This window comes from Protopterus annectens, chromosome 3.part1 (genome assembly GCF_019279795.1).
Source record: "Protopterus annectens isolate FY-2018-M chromosome 3.part1, PAN1.0, whole genome shotgun sequence".
NCBI lineage: Eukaryota > Metazoa > Chordata > Ceratodontiformes > Protopteridae > Protopterus > Protopterus annectens.
The window spans coordinates 47202180-47227526 of record NC_056732.1 but is presented as its reverse complement, the minus strand read 5'-3'; the positions used below and the strand labels follow the sequence as shown (position 1 = coordinate 47227526).

At 40.3% G+C, this 25347-nt stretch overlaps 1 protein-coding gene across 3 annotated transcripts in view; it reads left to right on the top strand.

Moving 5' to 3' along the window:
* The window catches only part of ESRP1 (epithelial splicing regulatory protein 1), a 627793-nt gene that overhangs the window by 544581 nt on the left and 57865 nt on the right, over positions 1-25347 (top strand). The window lies entirely within an intron of this gene.

Below are 25347 nucleotides of genomic sequence, written 5' to 3'. Positions count from 1 at the left end.
CTATACATATTGCGGTACTAAAACCCTGCTAGGCTCAGTTTTTCTATAGAATTTTCATTCCCTTCTTTACATTCGCTTTTATACTTGGTGTAGATACCTCACCACTCAACTCTGCTGTTTTACCTACTTCAATAATCCTGTCCCTGCCAAACTTATACCCATACTATCTGTATAAAATTGCAAAAGATGCAAACTTTCTCACATAAGTAGCTTATATTGCGTGGCTTCTTGCTTATGTACTGTCTCATTCTAACTGTATAAAATCATAAAAGATGCTTTTATACTATGTATCTAATGTTAAAGCTTTCTGCTTGTATGCATCTATATTAATATGAATGCCACTGCTGTAATTGCTTGTAATTGATTTGTGGAGGTTTTCCCACCAGGCCTCCGCTGAAAATAGACATGCATCCAATCGGACTCTCCGGTCAACAAATGTAAAATAAATAAATAATAAATATTACATTTATATCTAGATAGATGCATGTCTGTTTATATGTACACATGCATACATACACACAGAGCTATTAAGCATACATGCATGGCATGTTTATATGTACACATGCATGCATACATACACACAGATATTAAGCATATATGCATGTCTGTTTATATGTACACATGCATGCATACATACACGCACAGAAATATTAAGCATATATGCATGTCTGTTTATATGTACACATACATGCATACATACATGCACAGAAATATTAAGTATATATGCATGTCTGTTTATATGTACACATGCATGCATACATACACGCACAGAAATATTAAGTATATATGCATGTATTTATATGTACGCATGCATACATACACACATACATTGCTGTGTTGTTTTCCTGTGCTAAATGTAGTCTTTCCTCAGATTTAACTGTTTGTAACTTAATGTTGCAGCAAAGTTTTGGTTAAGTATTTGGGCCGTCTGACAGATGGTAGTGAATATTTAATATACTACGAATGTTTTACTCGCTAATATTCCATATACTACAAACGTTTTATGGTACTTGTTAATATTTAATGTACTGCAAACATTTTATGGCACTTGCTAATGTTTAATATACCACAAACGTTTCATGGCCCACTCTAATATTTAATATACTACAAACGTTTTATGGTACTTGCTAATATTTAATATACTACAAATGTTTTATGACACTCGCTGATGTTTAATATGTTACACATGTTTTATGGTACTCGCTGATATTTAATATGCTACACATGTTTTATGGTAGTTGCTAATATTTAATATTCAGTACTTTAAGGAAAAGAAACTTTTAATATTTTGTACTCCTAAGGATTTGTTAAGGAAAATAAGCATTTCATCAAACCAAATACTGTATAAATAAGTTTTGTACCCCTACTTTTCCACACTTTTAGACTAAATTGAAGGTCAACTAGCTTGTTTTCCCCCAGTTTCCAGCCTCATTACACTTGGGCAGTGTGGAAACTGCCTGACTCTCTCAGACAATGAATGGCTACTTACCCCTTGAAGAACTGTGAGAGATGCAAATATTTAGCTAAGGTGGACTCAGCACTCCTAAAGAACACAGTATGTGAACACCACACACATTCACAGTACTCCACACAAATGCATGGAAAATTATTGTAGACATTAAAAGCCACAACACGCAGTACCTCACCCATACCTGGCAGAAACTAGAAAAAACTTGCTTTAAGCCTTAAGCTACTAAAAACATGGTGGTGATTGGTGACTCCACAGTAAGACACTACTCTCACTAGGATGGACAAAATAGGAAAATAGTGGGTTATCTTTCAGATGCCAGGACCTCTGACATTGCAAGGGCTCTCAAGACCCTTAAGATGGACAAGTATTACAATGATATGGTGGTGGTTAGTGACCTAGCATGCAAAATCCAGAGGGATATGCAATATGAGATATTTGTCACAAGTACAGGAACGATGCTGGTGCAGAGCAGAATCCTTCCTTCTCCAAGAATGAGGCCAAGGTACAAAGAGAAGATGAATGGTTCCCACAGTTGTCTGAATAACAGGTGTTATTTGATAGGGGTCCGGTGTGTTTCGGGATGAGCTGCTGTCTAGCTCTCCTCATTTTGCCAAGGACTGCTTGCACTCCTCTCATTCCAAGGCTTCCCCCTACTGGCTGAAGAATCTTTTTTTCAGACAGAGTCCAGCTGATGGATCTTCCAACCTAAAAAAATGAAACCAATCAAGCACTGGATGATATCAGGGTGACACTGCCCAGTGCTGACAGTCTAAGTGGTAAATTACCTGCTCTTGGAGCCCTTTCGCATTTAGAGGATATTTGTGTGTGATTTTACTGAAATGTGGTTTAAAATTGCAGAAAGCATCTCTTCTATACCATGGTTTTGCACCTACCAAGCTTTTTGACCCAGTGGCAGCTGTGATGCATTGTCCATATTTGTTAGACCAAACTTCTTGATGCAGATACCTACAGACCCACAAACCAAACTTATTACAATTCAGCTCACTGTAAATAAAACCAAGTATCAAATCATAGCATGTTACAAGACAGCACCCCCCCCCCATGCTAATCCCTGAGAAACCAAGTCTTATGCTTAAATATATTGCAGGAACTTCAAGTACACAAAACATCTGTTGTCCTGGGAGATTATCTATTCCATGATGAACTGTGAGACTTGCACCTCAAATGTAGGCTATGCCCAAAAATTCCTCAGTTTCAGAAACACATATTCCCTGAATCAAATAAACAGCTCACTGGAGGACAAAATATTGTAATATTCTTGATTTGGTCCTTACAAATGCAGCATTTATTTATTTTTTTCAAATATTTTTTTATTTTCACATAAAACAAAGCGTACAGAAAGAAGAAAAAACACTGTGATTAAGCAATAGATCATAACATGTCATTGTGAGCAAAAGAACGAACAACAAAGAAATAAAAAAAAAAAAAAAAAAAAGTAAACTACCTACATCTAAGAACAATTATGTACAATATTTACAAACGAACGTGCTACCAGACAGAGCAATTTGAAAGGAAAAATACAAAATTATGAGGGTTGGCAGCGGATCTCCAAGTAATACAAGGGGTATGAATATGGACCTCCACAGAGAACACAATGATGAACAATAAAATGGATTACTCACAAAGAATTAAATCAAGTAAACATTTCCACAATTTGCCAAAATAGGTTTTCTTCTTAGGCCCATTTATGATAAACTTTTGAGCAGAAATATATTTCATTGCCAACTCCTTAAAACCCCTCCAACAAAGTTTAGTGCGATCCAACCAGTTTTTTGTGATGTATAATCTGATAAGAGAGCAAAGAGTGATTAATATGTGGTGTTCTAACTTAGGCATCTTAGTGAAGGGGATATGGAGAATGGCTGTTTCCCAGGAAAGGGTGGAATTATAATAGCCTATTTTCTCAAGAAGTACTTTTAAAGAACATCAGAGTTTATGGGTATGATTACAGGACCACATAATATGAAGGAGATCAGCTCTCGGAAAGGAACAGCAAGTACATGAGGGAGATATATTGGGGTAAAAACGATTGAGTACTGCGGGAGTGAAATAAGAGTTGTTATTAATCATCAGTTGGGTATATATATGAGTTTTTTGAAAGGGGAGAGTTCTGTGGTAATTTTTATAGCAGAAAGCTTTTGTTCCTCTGTAATGAGGGATCCTTGGTTGTTCCAGTAATTAGAGAAAAGGCAGTTTGAGTTGTGTAGTAAAGAGTTCAGTAAGCTGTAAGATGTTGATATCGTTTTCTCAGGACTCGAGACTGTAGAAATGATTTCACATAGTTTGTTGACTTCCTGAGGGTTGGGAGACAAATTAGTAAATTGCGAAGATATTATCTCTCTTAGTTGCCGGAGAATAACTGTGTATTTGTTGTTAGTCTTAAGAATTAGACATAGCTCAGAAAGAGTTTTTGCCTTGTATTTAAGAATATCCCATACCCTGATATCTTTAATAAGAGGCAAATCAGTAAGGTCAACCATTTCATTCTTGATCTTGACGTTTGGATTGTGATGAAGGGGTTGGAGAAGGGGTAAAGTATTTTCAAGGTTAATGTCCTTAATCAGTTTTTGGAATAGTCTGATCTTATGTTTTAGGGTAGGAAATAATTTAGAGTTGTTAATGGCAGTAGGTGATGAGAAAGGGATAGCTTTCGGGTTAATTTTGTTGGTAATAATGTGATGGTGCCACATTTTCATCCAGGACGGACAGCGGGTATGAGCTTTACAATTGAGATTTGAAATAGTCCAGATTCTATTAGAACAAATAATTGTGTAGTAGAGTTGGAAATTTGGAAGGCCTAGCCCACCTTTCTCCTTTGGGTAAGTTAGCTTGGAGTAAGAAATCCTAACTGTTTTTGGGAACCAAATGAATTTGGCTAATTTTTTTATTAATTTTGGAGAACAGATTGTTGGAGATGATCAGATTTGATGTGTTAAATTGGTATAGGTGTCTGAGCAAGACATTCATTTTCACTATTGCTACTTTGGATAGAAATGCCAGATTCATGAGTTTCCATCTGTGGAGGTCTTGATGTATTATAGACCATGTTTTAAGTAAGTTATTTTGAAGCATGGAGGCTTGATTGTGCGCGAAGTGTATTCCTAGGTATTTAAGGTGGTAAGTTGTTTGAAAGGGAGATTCAGGAAAATAGATTTATGAGCGTCAGGGTTAATTGGAAAGATGTGTGATTTCTTATTATTAATCTGGTAATCTGAAGCTTTAGAGAAGTTATTGATTATGTTTATGATTTTAGACAGGTCTGTATTGGGATATTGAAAATAAAGATTTAGGTAGTCAGCAAAATTGATCAAAAAACCTCTTAATACAGCTTTGCATGCCGCCCATTGGATATCTGGAGGAATTTGGGAAGTCTTAAGACTAATATCTAAGTCTGATAAGATGACATTAATTTCATTTATTATATCTTTGTTACATAATAAGTTATTGTTAAGGGTCCAATTAGCGTATGAGGGAGTTGAGGGCCTGAAAATAATTTTGAGGGAGATCCTTGCATGATCTGAAAGAAATCTGGGTTCAGCACTAAAGGTATTTTTAAATTTAGATAGGAGGTCAGAGATTAAAAAGAAGTCTAAACGTGACCAAGACTTATGGCATTTGGAATAGTATGTGTATAAATTTTCTTTGGTCGAGATATCACTAAATGCGATAGAATCAGTGAGGTTAAAGTCTGAGATAAGTTCCCCGAGGGCAACAGAGGCTTGGAAGTTGTATGAGGTAGAGTTACTGGTGCGATCTAAGCAAGGATCTATTACTGCATTCCAGTCCCCACCTGTTATGAACATGTAGTTTTGAAATGAGCAAAGAATGTTGTAAATTTCCAATATAAAGAGTTGTTGTTGAGAGCATGGTCCATAGATATTCATAAAAAGAACTGGTTTGGATGAGCACGGGAGCAGAGATGTAGAATAACACCATCTACCATTTTCGTCAGATTTAACATCATTAATTACCCCCTGAAATTCTTTCTTAATTATAATGGCCACTCCCTTTGAGTTGGAGCTGTCCCCAGCAGCTATGATGGATCTAATCCATTTTCTGTTGGTTTCTTTCTCCCATTCTTCCTTGAGTAAGTGAGTTTCCTGTAAAAACCAAATATTAGTCTGGGATTTAAAAATAAGGTGGAGTAGTAATTTTTTCTTGGCACTGTTTTGTAAGCCCCTAATGTTCCAAGAATCGATAGACCAACTCATGTTAGCTGAAACCTAAAAAGTTAAAGGGAACGTTGTTTAATTGAATATTTTGACACAGATATGGAGAGAGCAACATGTAATGGAAGAAGATGGCACTTAAATTTGAGTGATAAGGGAGGGCGGAGATCCACAACAAAGTTGTATTTACAAGACGTTTACAAACAACAGTATAGGTAGCACAGTACTCCTGACTAACCCCGGTGCCTACCCACCCATAACCCCTAGGTGAAGAAGTACAATACCAAACGTAAGGTAAAAACAACATTACTATACATGTACACAAAAATGCTCATCCAAAAGTCCACCATCTTTGAGCACTACTACAATGCACTTATGAGCATCCATAAAAGAGTAGAAATCAAAATAGGTATGATAAGATAGAGGGAATCTTAAAAATAGTTAGGAGGAGAGACAACGTACTAGATGTTAGTTAAAAGTTACCCAGGTAACATAATAAGAGTAAAGAGTGCTAAAGGTGAAGGATAGACCATGGAAGATTCAAGTAAGAAATGGATAGACAAAGTCCAGACGAATATGAACACATAAGTAGCCATGCTATACTAAGAGAAAAATAGGACACTGGAGAGGAGAGTAATGTAGATTGGTAGATATAAAAAGAGTCACAAGGAGACTAAAAAGTTGCATGATCTGTGTAGCAGAGGAAAAGGGAGAGTTTGACTGACTGTGTTTACATAAAAGACAACAAAGTATACTATGTATGGTCGAGATACAGTCAGATAACAACGAGGAATAACTCAAATACATAAGCAATCCTGCTCATTTCAACTATCATGAACAAAATATTACAACTAGTGGGAGGAAAGGGGAGGGGGCCTGCAAGACCCACAATTACAATGCTAATAGTTCTAAACATGCTCTATGTAATTTTGAATGAAACATACATTGCAAAATCTGTTACATGACGTCTGATATATGTTAAGTTCCCGTATGTAAATTAATACACACATCGTTCCATCTACAACTATAGAAAATTAGTAGATTATACTTCTTAGCAACTTGTTATTACATTAATCAATGTCAACACACAGTATACCAATATTTAAAGTTGACTATCAGAGCAACCAGAACTAACACTACATAGTTTAATTGTATTTAAGCCTGTCACCGCTTAATATAAGAGCTAGGTAGACTGTTATGTCCTACATTTATATAAGCAGGCATTTCTTTAAAAACCATTAGCACCACAATATGATAAAAAAAAAAAAAAAAAAGGGTAAATAACAATATGACCATCGGGTTATCTGATATGTATTATAGCGAACAAGAGGAATATTTAAATTACAAGCTTTTCAAGCAAATTTTCTCTAAATAAGCATGAGTTCTCCATTGACATCTTGACCTTCTCAGATGCCCGCTTTAGGAGTTAGCGTGCATTAGTAAACAGAGCTGATCTCAAACTCGGTTGAGCGATGATAAACAGAGTTACCTGTTGAATACGAACTCCACCCATCATGCATAGAAGTTTCCGGCTTTAAAATATGAGCCAGGCAGTTTACACTGAAACATGATCTTAAAGCTGAGGCACAGATCTGACAGATAGGGCTATTAGTGCCATTAACAGAGGTAGTGCCTTTATAAGTGCACATCTGGGAGTCGCGCGTCAAGGAGGACCCTCCAGGAAACAGCTCGAGACCTAAAGGTTCCTAGCTATTTTTGGAGAGTGTCTGTAAAAGACAAACACTAATAAAACAAAGTTAACAAGGAAAGCAGAGCAAGTTAATCACTGGAAAAGTGAATGGAAATATCTCTAAGTCACCCGGTAAGTAAACAGATCATACAAAAGACTTGGTAGCTGAAGCGCTTACATATTTAGTGGATTACAACTCAGGAGCCTTATTGAAGGCTTTAAGAAAAACTTCTTTTGCCTCTATCGGGGAAGTGGCTGTGTATCTATTACCATTGTTGAAGAAGATTAAAGTGTTCGGAAAGTGCATCTGAAATCTTATCTTTTTTTTAATAAGATCCGCACAGTACGGAGCTAATTTTTGTCTGCTTTCTTTAATGGAAAGGGGTAAGTCTTGAGAAAAGGATATTTTATGGTTATTCCACGTGAAGGATTTGTGTTTTTTGGCCGCATTCAGTATCCTTTGAGTGACCTGAAAGTTAAGTAGCCTTGTGTAAACTTGACAGGGTGTTGAGGAATCTTGACACTTGTATAAGGCACGGTGAGCTCTCTCAATCGTGATGTCAGTTGGACAGCCATCCAAACGCAGCAATGACTCAAAAATATGTTTAGTAGTATTTAGTAGAACTTGATTTTCATAGTTCTCAGGGAGACCTCTAATTAAAATATTGTTACGTCTACTCCTTGCCTTGAGGTCAGTTAATTTTAGTTGAAGGTCAGTTATAGAAGATGTTTTGGCGCGCAGCTCATCAAACAAAGACTGAATTTGAAATTCGTTAGTTTGTGTTTTTTGTTCCAGGGTAACTACTCTGTCTACAACTTGATTAATAGATTTTCCCAGGTTAGTAAGTTGTTCCAAAAAACTTTGTATGGCAGAATGAATGGGTTGGAGGACCTGTTTCAGTTCGTCCATGTGGAAGTTGGAATCAACCTTGGTTTTGGCACTGGCTTTATTAGACTCTGTACTTTGCTTATTTATTCTCTGTCTTTTAGAGAGAACCTCTTTTTCCGGAGAGAAGATTGCTGAAGGTTTTGCTTTTGTAGTTTGTGTCTCCATGATGTCAGGTTCGTTTGCCATGCTTATCTGTTTAGCCATGTTGTATTAGGAGTGCAAAGGATGAACTCAGGCCCTTAGGATGCACATGGCTATGGCACTATAGAGAAACTGTAGATTTTAAAGGGTGAATATGGATCCTGCAGGTAGTGAAAGGATGAAAATCCCGAAGTAATAATAGTAAAGTGGATCTTTTTACTTAGGAACACGACCACGAACTCTTTAGAGTACAGAAATACCTTAGTAGATGTAAATGAGGTAAGGAGCTCTGTGCATAGGGTGCACACTAGACAACCACCATTTTGGAATCTACAAATGCAGCATTTATATGCAGCAGAGATGTAGTTAGCTACTATTGCATCCTGTCACTTTCACCAATTTAATACCCCGCTAAACTTTAACTTTAGGAGCAAATAAAAAAACAAACATCTCTTCTCTTTTTAAACAATAGTGTACAAGAGCTACAGTTTATAGAGTGGACACAGACCAACACGGAGGGACATGGACAGGCATAGACACATGCACACAGTGCTATGGTGCTTCAGTTCTAACTGCAAGTGATGCACCAAAGACTGATCTGATTCTGCTGATTGTGCCCCCCTAAGTGTTTGTGCCCAGGGCAGCTATCCCCTTCCCCCTACCCTAGCTATGAACTCTGATGTGTACTACCTCACTGGTATACCTTTCTCCATTCAAGCCTGGTCACAAAACTGGTAACACCTCCTTCAGAATCCCCAAACCAACAGATGCAAATATCATAGCCAAAGATGTCAAACATTCAAACTTCCTACTGTTCTGTGATGAGGTCACAGAGTTCAAGTATAACTGGAACCACCAGAATGTTGACACGACTTGTAGTTATGATGATACATTCTATGCTCACCTATAGAACTAAACAAAATAGCAAGCATAAGAGCAAACGAGCCTGGTGGTCCAAAAGTTTATTACAATATACAGCAAGGCTGATCTACAGTATTGAAAAGATACTGTCTGAAAACTAAAGGCATCACATGTGTTTAAGCTAGCATCAGAAGCCAAGGATAATTATCGGCCCTTATTGACTCGCATCAGGAAGTTATGAAATTACACTCAACATTGACGTATCCATTATAGAACTAACTACTCCAATGCAGTGGAATCAACAGTATATTGCAAATAAATTCGATACAGATTTCATCCCCAGATACATCCATAGAAGTCCCCCTATAATCTCTAAAGAACACTTGCTGCAAGTACTCTTCAAACAGAAAAGTACATCCTCTGTGGGACAGCTCTAAACCTGTGCAGGTGGACCCCTCCTACAGCTGTTCAACCTGAGCTTAGCCACAGTCTTTGTTCCCAATGTATGGCACACAGCTGTGGTGATGCCACTTCATGAGGGTGGCCCCACCATGGTCCCTAAAAATGACAGCCCCTCAGCCTGATGACCATCATATGCAAGGCCATGGAATGGGCATGGCAGACCTAATAAACTGATATTTAATTTTAAGACTTGACCCTCATCAGTTGGCTTAAGGGTAAATCCTTGCTTAATCAAGCTGGTATTTTTTGAGATGGTGTAACAAGTAGGGGACTGTGGCCACTTTGTCCATACAGCATATTTTGACATTGCCAAGGCATTTAATACCAAACTGCATACTGACATAATTAACAAATTAAATGCACTCCAGACTGGTCTGTATATAGTTAGATGAATAGCAAACTGGCTGAGTGATGGAACCAACACTGAGAGTGGAAGGTGCATCCTCAGAGAGCAAGAAAGTAACCGGTGGGGAAACTTGTGGATCTGTGCTAGGATCACTGCTATTCAACAAATACTTTGATCTTAGAAACAAAAATTGTGGATCTCTGATTAACCAAGTTTGTAGATTGTAAATTGGGTGACACACACACATCCCCTTCTGATATATGAAAGCTTCAACCTGAACTTACACATATTTATAACTGGTGTTTAAAAAATGGGATAAAAATGCAATATTGTTGCATTTGGTAAGTACCCCAACTATGCATATAATAAAACACCCCATTCCAAAATAAAAATATTGAGACCTTTGGAACATGGGTAGACAGTGCTATCTATACTTTGTCATGTTGCAACAGTGGCTAACAAATCCTTCTATGTGGCACAGCTGACCACAATGGGTATTAACTTTAGTTCCAAAGAAGTCCTTATACCTCTAAGTTCTGCATTGATGAGGACCATCATCAAATACAATACCCCCTTTTGTATGAATCTTACTAGACATTGAGCAGTTGGTGAGGCCTTAAAGGTTCTTGATTGAAGAGATCATGGGCCTGTATCAGATGAACTACCAAGAGAGGTTGGATGCTTCATCCATGTATTCCGGTCCTGTAGACTCCTTGGGGGTTGATATGGTTCATGCCTACTAGGCCACTAGAGATCTGGCAGTCAAGACATTTGGCACAAGTCAGTCTACTGAATACTAGTACCAGAAATCTGAACCTGCTACAGCAAGTAAACAAACTATAGTGGAGAAGAGAGAGAGAGAGAGTTGTCTTGCAACAATTACCCCTTCTCTGGAACAATCCTCCACTTCATATCAAGTAATGTGACACTAGCTTGTAAAAAGGAATTGCAAAATTGGATCACTATTCATAAATTCATGCATGCATTACTAGCCTTTTGGTCCTTGAAAAAGGAGGCAAGGTTTAAGGTTTGATACTGGCAAAATGTAAATGACCACATTGCCCAGATACTTTGTATTTTTGAAGAGAAACTTCTTATGGGACAATGTGAGCGGTCAGAGTGTAACAGAAAAGTGAAATAGAAGTATGGAAGTCAAACTCAACCTTTTAAGTAAAACTCCATACTTCTTCAGCTTTTCAGCTTTCAGCTTTTTAAAAGACTGAATGCACAAATGATAGAATTGTTAAATGACTGAATGCACAAATGATAGAACTGTTAAAAAACTGAATGCACAAATGATAGAATTGTTAAATGACTGAATGCACAAATGCTAGAACTGTTAAATGACTGAATGCACAAATATTGTTAAATGACTGAATGCACAAATAAATGTTCATTTCCGTTGTGTAGATAAGTAGGACCATGCAGGAAAATGAATGTTTGATGGAAAAGGTTATGGTGGCTGGTGTGTATGAGTGTTTGCTGGTTAGGGTTAGAATAAGAATTGGGTAAAGATTAGGTAAAGGGATAGATTTATTGATTCATTCCATATCACTGTTGCAGTATTCTTAACCTAAGGGATCTCCTGCCAAGGATAGCTCAATGTCCAGCCAGTACACCAAAGCCTTTAGTAATTGCAGGCATTGTGTCACAATCTCCATGCAGGGCATACGGCATAAAAGTAACATATAGATTCACATACTCGGGGCTTCTTTGCTGCCAGTCTGAATGCCTTCATTGAACATCAGTCTGAATGCCCTTCTGCTATGCTGGTTATCAAGCCATGTTTCAAATAAGTGCCCAAAATGGGGTTCCTCCTTATTTCCCCTTTATTTAGTGCTGTTGGATTCATGTCATCCAGAAATGTCAGTTTTGGAGGCAAGATTCCCCATGGAGTATCACGACCAGTGTCTTTTCAGTTTTGGTGCTTCCCACGACCATACACAGTGTTGTATCTGCCAGGCTTTTGTCCTCGAGACTCTTCATAGTTGTCTCCTCTTTTTATCCATTTACCTTGAAAAACAGCATCTTAAGCTGTTGGCTGAAGGTGCTGTGGTGCAGTCTTTCCATCCAAAGGGTCAGCCTTTGGACAAAAAAAAAATGTAGGTCTCATATGGCTGCCATCTAGCCCCCCCCCCCCATCCCTGGATGTCTATCTTCAGGCTAGTGAAAGCCCAGATGATCATCCAATGGTTGCCTCTGGTTACCCTGCCATGACATCATTGGAAGCCAGCATGTATCTGACTTCCTGCATGTTCTCAGAGGCTTTACAAATGTCTTATAGGTTAATGGGTGTTTACTAGGCTAATGACCAGAAGGGCCTTTTTAAGCCTAGTCATGCATCCCAAATCTCTGACAAGTTCTGATACCCTTGATAAGTGTAAGCATAGGCCTGGGAGGTAAACCATTTACAGTTTACCTGTGTCCATTAGAGACATAGGTGCCAAACCAGGAATGAATTTCCATCCAGTTGTCCCAGTTGGACTTGAATTGCGTTAGGGAGGAACTCTGCTTCACATAGATGGGGAGCCTGTTCCATAGATGGGGTAGTCTCTGGGATATATGTCTTTCTCTCCAGCAGGTCCTATTTATATCACAGGCAAGGTGTAAGTCTTTAGAACTGGAAATTATGGTGCTGTTTGTTTTGTGAATATGCAGGAAGTCCATCAGAGTGGGCTCTTACAATGCCCTGTATGCCAGGCATAGATATCTTCTCAAAAGTTTTTGGAGCAGACGGTCTGCTCCAAACATTGATGGGGGAACCTCATTTGATTAATATCCAAGGGACAGAGGAGGATTCCACATCTTAGTTGGGGAGGAGATCCCTACTGAGTTTGAGTGTCACCAAGGATGTTCATCGTGTTTCACTGTTGCAGTCATGACTGTAGGGTTCTCCCCTGCCGGCAGGCAGTCCTCGGTCGGCCAGAATCCCAAAGTCTGGGTCCGGCGTCGGCTGTTCAACCATGCTCCCTGATGTCAGAGCGCCAAGAGTACAAAGCTGACAGCCGACGCCATCTTCTCCAGTCTTTCTTGCCGTGCGGTGATAGCAGTTCGCAAGTGCCGGTCGGCTGACTCCTGACTATTTTTTCTGATAAACTTCAGTCCGAAGACTTTCTTCTCCACTCAAAGCTAAGTAACTTTTTCTTGCTCCAGTCCGATGTCAGAAAAAGTTAATAATTGTATTTCATGTGGGAAGCAAATACCTCATAAGGATTTTCATTCTTACTGTATTCCTTGCTTAGGCCTTGACCACGATGTAGCTAGTTGTCGGTTTTGTGCTGGATTCAATCAACGTACAATTAAACGAAGATACGATTTTGCTTTTCATTACTTTGGTAGGAGCTTTAACTACAAAATGTCGTCTGATACGGTTCCGGCTACCGGAGTTCACAAACGTCGCAAGGATAAAGACAGGCCTCCGAGGTCCAAATCTGATGATAGCGCACAAGCAGAGCCAGCTTCAGGTTTGGCCATAGTCAGTGAGGCGCTTTTGCAGCCCCTGTCGTCGGCCATTTCAGAACCGATGGCCGAAACGGACTCTCATGAGTAGCCAACCAGGCCTTTAAATATCTCTATTGCAGGACCTTCAGACAATGCTCCTTCGGATGGGTCTGGAGCCGCTGTGCAGGTACCGGCTTCTGAAGGGGTTTTCAGGCCTACTCAGCTTCTAATAAAGGCAAAGCCAAAGGCAAAGACTCCTTCTAAATCAAAGACTGCAACACAGGCCTCTTCTGAACCGGCTCCCAAGTCACAGAAACAGTTACTCAAGATGGTGGAGGATTTACTTACTATGATTAGGGGTTCACATCCCCCTCCAGATAAAAGGCCAAGGCAGGATGTTTATTATGATTCCTCTGATCAGACTTCTGTTTCTTCAGTTTCCTCTTCTGACCAGGAATATTCTTTCCCTCCTTATGAGGATTCTGATGCTGAGGAATCCATTCCCTCAGCTTCTCCCCCTGAGGATTTCTCTTTTGGGGAAACTTTGCATGAAATGAGGGAACATTTCCACTGGGAAGGACAGGAGTATTCGGAATCTAAGAAAAGACCAAGGGATTTTCTTCTTCTCCCCCAACATAGACCCCTGGCTATTCCTCCTGTTTTGGATATTGTGGATGATGCTTTTTTGGAGGCTAACTTAACCCCTGATTCTTTTCCTCCTGCTCCTGTCAAGCCTGATAGATATTACAGGGTTCCTGATTCCCACCAGTTTTTATACAAGAACCCTATTGCTGTCCCTGAAACCATTTCTCAGGGTCCTAAGGGAGTTAAGGCTGCTTCTGCCAAAAATCCCATTCCCACTGAAAAGGACTCTAGATCTTTAGAAAGTTGGAGCAAAAAAGTGTACACTTCTGCTACTTTGTCCATTAGGGCTTTAAACTGACAGTTTCATATGCTGAAATACCAGCAATTTCTCTTGTCTGTTTTAAAACAAAAGCTTACTTCCATTTCTGCCTGTGCAGATGATAAGGAATTACATGACTTAGTGCATGCCACTGAGCAAGTTGGGAAGCATGGTTTACACTGTGGATTTGATGCCTTGGAGGCTTCTTGTAGGGCTGCTGCCTCCGGCACAGTCATTAGAAGGCATGCATGGCTAAAGGAACAAAATTTTCCAGAACAAGTAAAAGCTAAATTATTGGATGCTCCTGTTTAGCATAATGTTTTGTTTGGATCAAAAGCTGAAGAAGTGATTAAAAAGATGGAGGATAAGGTGAAATCCTTGAAAACAGTTAAAGATTTCTTACAAGTACAGCCACCAAGATTTAGCAGAAATTGGCCTTCTAAAAATTGGTCCTTTCCCTCTTCAGACAGGCCTCAGAGGGGTAGATATAGACGTGCCAGAGGAAGGCCTCAAACACAAGGTTCTTATAGAACAAGACAGTGGACTGCTTCCACCCCTAGGGGAGGAGAGGACAGGTCACAAACTCATAGGAAACAAACTCAATGACTCCCTCTGTTGGGCTGCAAGAACTTCTTGCCTGGAAGCTCCTCTCGGAGGAAAACTCTTTCTTTTTTATCAAAATTGGACTCGTATAACCCAAGACAAGTGGGTTCTGGATGTGGTTTTAAGAGGTTACAAATTCCATTTTCATACCCTGCCAAGGCCAAGCGGATGGCCAGACCTTCCAAAACATCAATGGACAGTGGCCTTAAACCAGGTGGAAGCTCTTTTGGCTATGAAAGCCATAGAACTGGTTCCACTTTCAGAGATGGGACAAGGTTTTTACTCAAGGCTCTTTCTAGTCCCCAGGAAGCAAAACTCATGGAGACCCATTCTGGATCTGTCAGTCTTGAACACCTTTCTAGAGATTCCAAAATTCAAGATGCTTACTCTACAGCATTTACTTCCAATGCTGTCAAAAGATGCTTGGATGGTAACTTTGGATTTAAAGGAGGCATATTTACACTCCCATCAGGCAGGAATGCAGAAAATACCTCGGGTTCAAGGCCGGATCGAGGCACTTTCAATTCTCTGCACTGCCCTTTGGATTGTCTACTGCGCCCAGGGTCTTCACCAAATGCCTGGCTCCAGTAGTAGCTTACTGCTGCAGACTCAAGGGAATTCAAATTTACCCTTATCTGGATGATTGTCTAATTCAGGCAGACAGCAAGGATGTCTTACTCCAGCATCTAGAATTTGTTCAGAACCTCCTTAAGTTCCTGGGATTCTCTGTAAACATAAAAAAGTCAGATTTGACACCCTCACAACAGATAACTTTTCTGGGTGCTCTTCTAAACACCACAACCCAGATGGCATTTCTAACATCTGAAAAACAATTACAGCTGGCTTCAACTTTCAAAACCTTGGCAACTTTAACTCAGCTATCTGCAAGGAGATTCCTGCAGGCTTTGGGTTACATGGCCTCCTGCATCCTTCTCGTACCATATGCAAGACTACACATGAGGAAAACACAGTGGTACCTAAAAAGTGTATGGTCTCAGCATTGCCACAGTTTAGACATACTGATTTCTGTCCTGCCTTGCCTTCAAAAGGAATTTCTTTGGTGGTCCAGGGCATGTACTCTAAACAAAGGGAAACCCTTCTTTCTGCCTCCTGCCACTCAGATTCTAACCATGGACGCCTCGGATTATGCTTGGGGAGCCCATTTTCAGGGCACTGTCTGCAGGGCCTTTGGACAAAGGATCAGAAGCACCTGCATATCAATTTAAAGGAAATGTTAGCCATCCAGGAAGCTCTACTAGCCTTCAGGAATCTTTTACATCCAGGACAACTACTAATACGGACAGACAACACCACAGTTATGTGGTACATAAACAAGCAAGGGGGATCTCATTCCTACCCCCTTTGCAGACTAGCCATGGATCTATGGAGCACAGCTCTAGCTTGCAATCTGGGCCTTCAAGCTCAGTTTCTACCAGGGAAGCTAAACTTCCTGGCAGACAGTCTGAGCAGAAACCTTTCGGATCCACATGAGTGGATGCTGGACACCAAAATATTCAGGATGATAACAGCAGTCTGGGGATGTCCTCACATAGACCTCTTTGCATCCCACCTCAATCATCAACTACAGAATTTTTGCACCAGGACTTTCCACAAAGAAGCTTGGAAAGTGGATGTCCTATCATTCAGTTGGAGGAACCTTTCGGGATATGCCTTTCTGCCTCTTCCTCTTCTTCCACGGGTATTATTAAAGATAAAACAGGACAAGCCCAAGATGATAATCTTGCTGGCCCCAAATTGGCCTCGACAGTTTTGGTACCCAACTCTAAAAAACCTATTTCTGGAGCCCCCTTGGGTTTTACCTCAGTCTCCGAACCTTCTGTCCCAACATCAGGGTCAGGTTCTACACTCTCATGTCAGAACTCTCAGCCTGGCGGCCTGGTTAATCCAGGGCCTTTGATTTCTTCTTTCCTACCCAAGTAGGTTATGGATGTCATTTTAGAAGCCAGACGTCCTAGTACTAGAAAATCTTATGCAGGAAAATGGAAAAGATTTTGTTCCTGGATGCAGGCTCAGGATTCTAATCCTCTTCTTCCTACCATTCCTTTGATTTTACTTTACCTGACGGATCTCTTACATAAGGGCCTCTCTTTCTCTTCCATTAAGATACATGCCTCTGCTATTTCTGCTCATTATAATACAGACCCTCCAATCTTTTTCCACCAGCTCATGAGACAGTTTCTCAGAGGAGCTAAGAACTTAAGACCTCCTAGATCTCCTCCCATTCCTGCTTGGGATCTCAACTATGTTTTGGAAAAACTAACCTTGCCTCCTTTTGAGCCTGCTGCCTCTTCTGACATCAAGTTTTTATCTTGGAAGACAGCTATTCTGTTAGCCCTAACCTCTGCCAGGAGAGTTTCAGAGTTACAAGCTCTTATGGCTGTGGAGCCTTATATTATTTTTCATCAAGACAGAGTGTATTTGAGGACTAATCCTACCTTCATGCCTAAGGTGGTTTCCAAAGTGGCTTTAAATCAGACTATCCACTTGCCAACCTTTTTCCCCACTCCTCAAAATAAAGGGGAAAGGATCTTACATTCCTTGGATGTACACAGACAACTACGTTTTTACCTGGACAGAACCAAGGACATCAGAAAATCAGAACGATTGTTTGTTTCTTATGCTTCAAGTTCCCAAGGTAAAGCCATTTCAAAACAGACCATTTCTAAATGGGTTGCTCATGGAATCAGATTTTGTTATTCTCACCATGGAAAGCAAATCCCAGGGAGTATACAGACTCATTCCACCAGAGCTGCTGCCACTTCTGCGGCTTTTCTCAGGGTAGTTCCTACCAAAGACATTTTGGAAGCTGCAACTTGGAGTTCAGTGCATACTTTTTCTAAGCACTACAATCTACCTCTCTACTCTAAGTCTAGGGCAGGCTTTGCCTCTGCAGTCTTACAGGGCCTTTTAGCCACCCCTTCTTTTTTATGACCACCTCTCTTTCTTTCAGCTTTGGGATTCTACCCTACAGTCATGACTGCAACAGTTACTTTTGTGTGGTTCCTTTTTTCACCATTCTTCTGAGGTGTATTTGCAAAGGATATGAGACCTTTTTCCTTTTGGGACTCCTGACATCTGGGGCAAGAAAAACTGGAGAAGATGGCATCGGCTGTCAGCTTTGTACTCCTGGCGCTCTTGACATCAGGGAGCATGGTTGAACAGCCGACGCCGGATCCAGACTTTGGGATTCTGGCCGACCGATGACTGCCTGCCAGCAGGGGAGAACCCTACAGTCATGACTGCAACAGTGAAGACACTTGAACATCTACATTTATGGTAGGTGTACACAACTGTACTTTCTGACCCTCCAAGGGTGTTTCATGCAGATGCCCAACAGAAAACCAAGCATATTTCTCCTGTAATCAAGGATCCCCAACGTGAATGGCAGGATTTTACTCAGGAGTTTAATGGCTTTAAAACTTCCTCAGGTGGTCTCTATGCCTGCCCTTCCCTTATCTTTCACCTCTCTTGAAATACTCATGGAACTGGACTCCTCAGATGAGGATCCAGGATTCGGGGTAAGAGTCCATGTTTACTGTTCTCAAATCCTTTCCCCTTTGGACTGTAGTTCAGAGAAAGAGGATTCTATTAGTCCAGATTCCCCTTTGGAAGAAGTTTCCTTTGAGGATACTGTGACATGCATGATGGAATTTTTTAACTGGAATTGCTCTCAAGTCTCTGATATTCAGAAAAGGTATTATGAGCTCCTCTGGATGGAGTCTCCCATATGATGTTTCTCCAGTTGTGGCTGCCCTCCTGAATACTTTTTCAGCAGCTTCTGTGGCCCCTGGTTCTCATTCCTCTGCTCCCAAGAAACTTGGTAGATTTTACAGGGTGACAGATGAATGTAAATTTCTATATAGATGCTCTTCGCTGATCCTTCTGTGGTGTCTGTCTTCTGACAAGCACTTCAAGTTGTTGCCTCTACCAAGCAGCTTCCTTCAGACATGGTCAGGAGGGCCATGTAGAGGCTGGGCAAGCACATTTATACTGCTGCTACTTTATCTTTTAGGGCCATTAATGAACTGATTCACATGACTGTGTGTTTTGGCCCTTATTTCTCCAGTTTCCAAAGTGCTGATTGACCTGACTCTGAGGGGAAGGCTTCTACCCTTTCCCTGCTGGGCTCTTCCTCTTAAGTTGCTCACCCCTCTAACAAGTGCAGCTATGATGCAGATGATCTTTTCCAGGACTGCTGCCTTTGGTTCTGTTATGAGGCGCTACTCTTGGCTTCATCTTCATGCTTTGCTGGATGACATTAAGGCCAAACTATTGGATGCTCCTTTGGATAGTAAAAATATTTTTGGTGCTGCTATTGAACTTTTCAAATCTCTTCTGGATTAGGGTAAAGCCTTGCAGGAGTTGAAGCATATTTTCATTTTTCCTGTTCCTGAGTTTCAAAGGAGTTATCCCTCCAAAATAGTTTCTGTTTAGGATCATATTACGTTATCGAAAGATAACTTAATTGAACGCTCAAAACATCGAAACAGCTGCATATTGAAGCTTTTACTTTGGAGCCCCCACACCCCCTGCTAAATATGTATTCCAACTCCGAGATCGCACTGTAGTGAGGAAAGGGAAAATATTCCAATCTTCACTGTACTGTGATCCCACAATGCAATCTTAGAAATGCGGTCGTTTCGAAGTTCTGAGAGTTTGATTACGTTATCTTTCGATAACATAATAGGAACCCTTTCCATTCACAGGTAGTCTCCACCTCCACTCAAAGGAAAAAGGGTTCTAAATGTGTGCCTGCTGCTAAGTGTATTCAGACCACTTCCTTGTGGAGACAGTTTGCTTCCCCTTACGCTCAGTCATGTTCGCTGTCGCTTCCAGATTGGTTAAAGATCGTCTGACTCGCAAGTTCCATTATCCTCTAGCGATATTTCATGGTTTGGAAATTTCTTCCTTTTTGGGCATCCATCAGTCTCTTCAGGAACAACTTTTCCTTTCCCCAGAGGTGCTCCATTCTCTTTTAATCTGGGGCAACATCCCAAGCAGTGGTCCCTGCTCAGGTAGGGAGAGATTTTTATTCCATAATGTTTTTGGTTCCCAGAAATGAGGGCACTTGGTCTCAATTTCAGGACCTTTCCCATGTCAACACCTTTCTCAATTTCTTCCTTCCAGATGTTGTCTCTTCAGACTGTTTCCCCTTCTACCCGAGGCCTTTGTGGTCTCTCTGAACCTCAAGGATGCCTACCTTCATACCCCATCCATCCTCTTTTCAGGAAATGCTTGTTTCTCTTTCTTCCTTGCATTTTTAGTACTCTGCTTTGCCCTTTGGCCTCTGTACTTCCAGGGTATTCACCAAATTCTTCTCTCCTGTCATTACCTTTTGCAGCTTGAGAGAAGTTCTGATCTTTCCCTATTTTGGGTGATCTGCTCATTCAAGCTTCTTCCCCTGATGCTCTTCTGGATCTCCAGTTTACTATTTCCCTGCTGTAGAGACTGTGTTCACCATAAACGTCCAGAAATCTGCTCTGACCCCTTCTTGAAATCGTATTTTCCTTGGTTCCCCATGCTGGCATCTCTGCCTGTTCCCAAGGATGCGTCTCTTGCTGCCTTTTTCCAGTCCCTTCTTCCTCTGGCTTCAGTCAGTCAGAGATTCTCATGGGTTTTGGGTTCTTGGCTTCCATCATTCCCATGCTTCTGTCAGACTGCTCATGAGAAAGCTACAGTAGTACCTCAAGTCAGTGTGGCTCCAACATTGTCAACCACCGGACTTCCCTGTCCCCTTCCTTCCTTGTGTCAAGCTTGAGCTTCAGTGGTGGATCCATCAACTTCCTCTCACCCCAGGGCTTCTGTTCCAAGCTCCAGTCTAAACTCAAGAGCTCTTTACAGACACCTCTGACAGGGGATGGGGACCTCCTTTGTCTGTCTTAAAGTTCAGGGTCTCTGGCCTCTTCATCAGAGGTTTGATCACATCAGTGTGAAGGAGATGAGGGGATCTGTTTCTAGCTCTTCAGGTGTTTCATTCCCTCTTTCATCCCAGGCCACTCAAACCTTTGACAGACACCACCAGAGTGATGTGGTATGTTAACATTAAGGGGACACAAGGTCTCATCTGTTATGCTGGGAACTAGATATCCAGTATCAAGTGACTCTTAAGGCTGTTTACATTCCCTCTGAGTGCAATCTAGTGTCAGACTCTCTGAGCAGGTCCAGCACACAAACTCACAAATGGATGCTTCACAGAGATGTGTTCCTGGACATTGTCCATTGGTAGGGTATTCCTCGGGTAGATCTTTGTGTCTCATCTGAACAGACCACTTCTTTTCTGTTCCAGAGTCCCAAGTCCTATGGCTTGGAAACTGGGCACCCACTCTGGCTTTTGCTTGGAAGGGGATGTTTCTGTACATCTTCCCTTCCTTTGCTAGCATGATAGGCAAGACTTTCCCCAAAATCTTGCTATTAACTCCCTTTTGGCCCAGACAGCATTGGTACCCCTTTCTTTTTTATTTGGCCAGAGGTAATTACCACAAGTTACCTCACCTGGTGGACCTTCTCACACAAGACAAGGGGTCTCTTATCCATCCTCAGTTGTTCACTCTTCAACTGATGCTGTGGGTGATATATATATATATATATATATATATATATATATATATATATATATATATATATATAAAATGTTTTATTAGTTTTAACAAATCAGCTAATTATAACATTTACATATATTTGGAAATGTAAGATTTAAGAAAACAGACTACAAAAATAGAAAAATACAACTAGATCAGCTATTTACAAAAATCATCTTCTGTAAGTCCAAAGCTTTAAGTGTTCTTGATGTAGACTTTATTTCATTGGATTTGTGTTTTTGTTTAGCAGTTCTTTGTTTCATCTGGGAATTGTAATAAGTGGTGGCTCTGGTTGTTATCTTGATTGTTATAAGTTCTAATTGACAGACATCAGTTGCAATGTTTGTGAATTCTTTCATTGTTGGAGTCAACTCATTTTTCCAGTTCTTTGTGATTATTTTTCTCACAATTCCTAGAATACTCCATAAGAGTGGATACTGAACTTTCTATACACAAACCAGTATTGGAGTGAGTATTAAAATTAATAATTTACAGTGGATATAAAAAGTGTACACACCCATGTTAAAATGCCAGGTTTTTGTGATATAAAAAAATGAGACCACAATAAATCATTTCAAAACTTTTCCCACCTTTAATGTGACCTATAACCTGCACAATTCAATTGAAAAACAATTCTGTTAGGGGAAAAAAAAAAAAAAAAAAAAAAAAACGTACAATAAGCTGGTTGCACAAGTGTGCACACCCTTAAACTAATATTTTGTTGAAGCACCTTTTGATTTAATTACAACATTCAGTCTATTACATGTGTGTATGTATGCATGCGAGTGTAAATATAGAGATACGTGTATGTGCGTATCTATATAGATATAGCTATCTATCTTTGAGAGAGAGAGAAAAACATTCCAAATCAAATAGTTATAAAGAAAATGTAAGATTGTACAAAGTATAGCTATGAATTTTTTAATTTTTCTTCATCAAATAGGAAATGATCAATCAAATATAATTAATAAACTTTCCATTTAAACATCGGTATCAACAACCCAGGCCGACCGTGCCCAGATCTGACGCGCTTTTTCATAAGGTGAAATGACTAAAGCAGCTTTAATAGTACAAGACGAAATGCCTTTGCATGCTTCACAGTCCAAGTAAATACATTTAAATGACGAGGAGAGTTATTTGTAGACGGTCTGTAATTACAGAAGGCCGGTACATGGAAAATAAGCACATGCCAGTGTCCTACGCACTTCACAAATATGCCCAGTGTTTCTGCACTATTCTCTTTGGAATACTAGAGGGTGTCCAGGTGTGGTGTAGAACACTAGGTGTCCAGGTGTGGTGTAGAACACTAGGTGTCCAGGTGTGGTGTAGAACACTAGGTGTCCAGGTGTGGCGTAGAACACTAGGTGTCCAGGTGTGGCGTAGATGTGCACACGAGGTGTTGCACATCATTTGTAATTACGAAATGGCATGAATGGCAGAGGATAACTGTGCCTGAGAAACAAATATTTGTCAGCCCCACTGTAGACTAACAGGACCAGAGCAAAGTGCAGCATAGAGCGTCAGGGGTAGTGTATGACAGAAGCATACCAAAGAAGGTGAAAAGTAAGGTGTACAAAACAGAGGTGTGAGTAGTGCTGTTGCACTGAGCAGAAACCTGGGCAGGAAAAGCAGAGCAGTTGAGTAAACCAGAGGTGATGGAAATGAAGTGCCTGAGAAGGTTGGTAGGTTGCGCACTGTTGGACAGATGCAGAAATAAGGACATAAGAACAGAAGCCAAAATAGCTCAATTTGCAGAAATGATAAAAAAAAAAGAACAGATTACGGTAGTTTGGGCACATGTGCAGAAAAACAGAAGACAATCTAATGAAGATTATTTAGGACAAACAGGAAGAAGGCAAGAGGAACTGACGGTATCCAGCAAAGAAGTGGATGGACTGTGTGAGAGATCCATCTGTGACAGACAGGTATGAGTGTCAGAGAAGGCAGGAGTGTGGCCCTGAATAGAGATGGTGACAGCTGATGTGACACTCTGACCCCATGTATAAAATGGGGAAAAGAGTGTTGTTCAAAGATTATAAGTAAAGAAGTGCGGCTTTAATGGCTCTGAAATGCTGTTGCTGCACACAATAGAAGTAAAACACATAGGTATACACAACAACATACAAAGAAATGTATAGGTTTTGTGGGGCTAATGACATTGGAAGTACACACCCAGCATGTCTGCAGGGAAGACTAGCTTAGTGTTAGCTTGTTTGTTGCCATAAATTTAATGTGGGTTTAGGTGTTTTTTTGTTTTTGGGTTTTTTTTGTCTAAGTTTTGATCCATCTACATATTGAACTCTCAGTATTTAGATGTCAGTACTAAATGCTTACATTTTGATGATCTTATATTTTTAATGGGTCTATATTAGTTCATTGAAGTTTACTTACCTTTAACAGCTGTTCATGGAACCAACATCACAGAATGGCTGTTCATTGAACGTTCAAATCAGCGAACATTTTTCCCAGGTAAGTAAACTAGTTGGCCAGCACACCATCTGAACCACAAACGCATTAAACCCAACAAAGTCGGAGGCTAGGCACTCACAACCCCCAATGTGGGGGGGCTGCACACCCCACACCCCCTACTTGTTTATACCACTTCTGAGATCACACTACAGTGTGGTAAAGGAAAAATGTTTGTATGTTGGCCAACTAATTTACTTACCTGGGGGACATGTTGAACGATGAACAGCCATTCGAGGTAAGTAATCTTCAATTAATTAATATAGGCCCATTTTTTAACTATACTCCTATATATCCTGACTTTGGAGTGCAAAAAAATAAAAATTGTGCATAACTGTTGAAAAATATTTCAGCATAATCAAAAATTGTATGTATGTTAATTCTCTACGTAAGAAGTCATCGTCTCCCTCTACTCTTCCCTCATTAGGCCAATCATCGAGTACAATGCCCCATTTGGCATGTACCTTACTAGACACTTGCAACAACTGGAGAGGCCACACAAGTACCTCACAAAGAGGATCCTAGGCCTTAAACACTTGTCCTATATGGACAGACACAAAAAAACTACAACTATTCTCGGTCTCATATCGCCTGCTTAAAGGTGATCTCTGCTTGACTTGCAAAGCCATGTCTAACCCAGCTCTGCTAGAAATTCTACAACTAAAGAAATCTTAATCCTTCCACACTACATGCTCCAGAGAACTCAACCTCATTACCACAATCAACAGAACAAGCTCTTCCCATACATGTCAAGCGGAGCGCCTCACTGGCCTTCAAGAGAAATCGTGATGAATGGATGGGAAACAGAAAATTCACCCCAGGGATCACTCCAGTGGCTCTACTCGACAGAGGCTTGGGAACAAAGGTCAGGTGGCACAATGCCAGGATAATGCTATGGGCTAGGCTTGTAAAAGACTCAAGGGCCATTATCCTAGTACACACCTATGAACCTAAGGAAAAAAATCCCAAATCATGTCTATATCACTACAGATTGTAACTGGATAAGGTTCCCATAGTCTTTGAAGGAGAAGTGCCCTGTACTTAAAAAGCACAAAACAACAAAGTTTAAACAAACAACATTATAATCAAAGCCAGAAGAACAAAAGTACACATTAACACAGTATAAAAAACACTATTCCATTTACTTCAAGAAAAAAAAAACAAAATACTGAACATAAAAAATGATCCACCAGAAAATAAACATGACTGTGTTTAAAATATTCATAAGCCAAAGAAAATTTAAAACTACTGAAAACAGACATTCAGGGTACTAAAAGTTAGCTC